The sequence below is a fragment of the Arachis ipaensis genome, chromosome B10 (genome assembly GCF_000816755.2).
Source record: "Arachis ipaensis cultivar K30076 chromosome B10, Araip1.1, whole genome shotgun sequence".
NCBI lineage: Eukaryota > Viridiplantae > Streptophyta > Magnoliopsida > Fabales > Fabaceae > Arachis > Arachis ipaensis.
In genome coordinates, this window is record NC_029794.2 from 106,435,339 (window position 1) to 106,439,361 (window position 4,023).

Genomic DNA, 4,023 nt, shown 5'->3' on the forward strand with positions numbered 1-4,023 from the left:
TGGAAAAAATTTGAAAACAGAGCACCAACCCGCGCGTATGTGCACCAGGCGCGTACGCGCCACTGACTCTAATTACGCAATGCACGCGCACGCACGCTGTGCGCGCGCGCGCCGATAGCGCCACCTGCCCTCCTGGTACATGTTCCAGAGAGTTGTGCCAAAGTTGTGCCTACTCTGTGCCCGCGACCTGACGCGCAAGCGTACGTGTCGGGTATGCGTACTGTGCGCGTCCGCGTCACTTGTTTCTTCTGCCAATCTGCGCATCGGCGCATGGGCGTACATGACGCGTCCGCGTCGCAAAAAAAAGAGTTTTTTTTTCTCATCTTACATTTTCTTTTGTCCATTGCATTCGCATACTTCTATTCTTCGCATTTTCATTTTGTTTTTATAGTCTGTTTTTTACTTCATTTTTTTTCAAGTTTCTTATTTTGATAATGGTGTTGAATTTTCTTACTCAATTGTTGAGAATTTCTTAGTTAATCTGGGTGCCTCTTGACTTGTTTGATATTGTTGGGTGATGAAACTTTTAAATCAATGCTTAATCTTGTATGACTCTTATATTCTTTGTGCATTGATATGAACTTGCATGTCTTTCATGACCCACTCTTTCTTGTTGAACTTGATGCTTTTGAGTGCTCTTCATGCTTTGACTTTACTCTTGCATCAAGTGTTAGTTAATATGCCTTAGCTTATATTGTTTTCTCACTCACATGTTGTAGCTACCATGTAGTGAGAACCTTACTCTTATTCGGCATTAGCCCTCGCCTATGTTCTAATTGCTTTGATATCTTTGTTGTAGGCTTAATTTTCTTTCTCTTTCTTTCCTTTTAGGTTGGTCACCAAGAAGGAAAGGAATGGAAAGGCTTCTAAATGGGGCAACAAACAAGTTCACCCGCACAACCTTTTGAAGGAGCTCATCAATTGTAGCAACCCGTCCACCTTGCTCTTCTTTGCATGCACCGAGCACGGTGCAAATTTCTAAGTGTGGGGAGGTCGTTCGACCGATCTCCATGGGTAACAATCTCCTTTTTCAACACCAATTCTTAATTTCCTTTTCTAGTTAGTTGTTGCATTGCATGATAGGTTGCATGCTAGTTAGAATTTGTACATATTTTTTTACCACTTCTTTTTATGTTAGGACTACTTGGTTAGGGTGATGATTTCTTTTCCAAGAAAAACTGTTTTTAGGGTACCCTACCAATTTAAAAAAAATTTTTGTGTTGAACTTGCTTGAAGAATTTATTTTGGAACATGGTTTTTGAGCTAAGAACACAAGCATGTGAGTTTAGAGCCTAATTATGTGGTTACATCATATGACCACTTATTTCCATTCTTGTGTGCATCATTCTCTTTCTATGATTGTGATCTTTGGTTTGTTTGATTCTTTATATCCATTATTCCATGTATACATGCATTTATATGATTGAGGCCATCATTTCATCTAGCTCACTTACCCAAATAGACTACCTTTCATCAACCATTGTTAGCCAAATTTGAGCCTATTTAATCCCTTTTGTTCTTAATTTTAGCACATCACTACCCATAAGCGAAAAATAATAAATGTCCTTAATTTGGATCTTTGATTAGCTTAGGCTAGTGAGGGTGTGTATCATTTGGGTATGGAAAACTTGGGACATTGATTGAGATAAAAGTATAATTTTTATTTTTGTTAAAAATTTTGGGAATTGGGTACATATTCATGCACTATATGTAAAACCATATGCATTGATACGTTTGTATATACTTTAGAAAAAAAATGAAAAGGAAAAAGAACATATATATATATATATATATATATATAAGAGAAAAAGAAATAAAAAGGGCACAAAAATGCCCCAAAGTAAAGTTCAATAAAAAAAAATAATGCATATAGAATGTGAATTAAAAAGAATGCATGAGTATGTGAAAAAGTGGGAATCATGGGTAGCTAAGTTGTGTATTAGAATTGTATAGGTTGTTATATGTTTTTGGTGAGAGCTTAGGCTAATCAAAGATACAAATTTCAAGCTCACTTGACCATATGCATCCTTACCTTTACCCTAGCCCCATTACAACCTATGAATAAGTCCTCATGATGAATGTATGCATGCATTGAATAATTGTTGATTGTTAGATGAAAAACAAATCTTGGAAAGCATGAGTAGAAGAGAATTGAGTGATCGACCCTATACACTTGAGCAACTAGAGCGGATACACTTCCGGTGAGGGTTCGATGCTCAATTTCTTGTTTCCGGCTTTCATGAGCTTTTCTTCTTGCAAGTCTATTTGTGCTTCATTTTGATATTTGAATTGGTAGGATTCATGAATCATCATATGATCTTAGCCCTACTTGTTCATATATGTTCTTGGGGATTGATTTACTTTTAACCAAGTAGGTAGAATCATTTTGCATTTAGTTGCATTCATATAGATAGGTGCATATAGTTTATTTGCATTGAATAAATGTTCATACCCCTTTTCTTGTCCTTCTTTATTCTTAGCATGAGGACATGCTTAGTTTAAGTGTGGGAAGATTTTATAAACCCCAATTTTGTGGTTTATCTTGTGCTTAATTTGAGGGATTTTATCAACTTTTCTCACATTTATTCAATGAAATAGCATGGTTTTGTAATTCTCCCTACATTTATGCTTAAGTGTGAAAACATACTTTTTAGGCCTCAAAATAGCTAAATTCAATTCACTTTAATTCCATTCGATGCCTTGATATGTTTTTTGAGTGATTTCAGGTTCATAAGGCAAGTATTGGATGGAAGAAGTGAGGAGAAAAGCATGCAAAGTGGGAGAACTCATGAAGAAATGAAGGAACCGTAAAGCTGTCAAGCCTGACCTCTTTGCACTCAATCGATCATAACTTGAGCTACAGAGGTCCAAATGAGGCGGTTCCAGTTGCGTTGAAAAGCTAACATCCGGGGCTTCAAAATGATATAAAATATGCTATAGTTTCGTAACATCTAGGGACGCGCACCCGTACTGTACGTGTGCACGCTGATGGAGCAGCGTGGGTCCACTTTGGGCAACTCGTTGGAGGCGATTTCTAGCTCATTTTGGGCCCAATCCAACTCATTTCTCATGCTATTGAACCTAAGGATTGAGGGGGGAATGAACCAAGTAGTCATAGTTTAATTTTCATCATGTTTTAGGGTAGAATTCTAGAGAGAGAGGCTCTCTCTTCTCTAGATTTAGGATAGAAATTAGGGTAAAGTTAGGTTAATCACTCTCAAATTTCTCTTTCAATTATTGTTTTGATTTTAATTCTCATTATATTCTAGTGTTCTATTGTCTTAATCTTCTTAGTTTCTCTTGTTAATTTGTTATTTTGCTCTCTTTTATGTGGATGAACCATTGTTGGATCTTGATTCCTTTTAATGCAATTTTATGTTTCCATGTCTCTTTTATGTTGATCTTGATTGCTATTGTTGATTTCTTGTTTGTGGTAGTCATGGGTTTCACTAATTCTAGCATTTTATGATATTTACTTTTCTTGCACTCTAAGTGTTTGTTAAAATGCTTTCACTAGTTTTTGAGTAGTTTCCTTTACTCTTGGCCTAGGCTAAGGGAATTGAGTGGCCTTGAGTCATTGGGTCTCATTGATTTGGTGATTTGAGAACCCTTGGTGATCAATTCGATATCCATTGACACTAACCTACTACTAATCTAATTAGTAGATAGGTTGGGACTTATGGATTGATGTGATCAAAGCCATTTGGCGTACTTCAAGTCTAGGAGTAGATATTACGTACTTAAGGCTTTTGGAAGTAGACTTAATGAGCTTGGTTCCTCATAATTATCAATATATGATTTGTAGACAAGGATGGTGATCTCAATTACCTATGTCTAGTCAAGAGTACTTTTCCTTTATTTTATTAGTTCTTATCATTTTACTTTCTTGTAATTTAATTTTTCTTGCCATTTATTTTCTTGCAAAAATATAAAATCAAACCCCCTTGCATCTTCATAGCCAATAATTGAGCACTTCATTGTAATTCCTTGTGAGACGACCCGGAGTTCAAATACTTCAGTTAT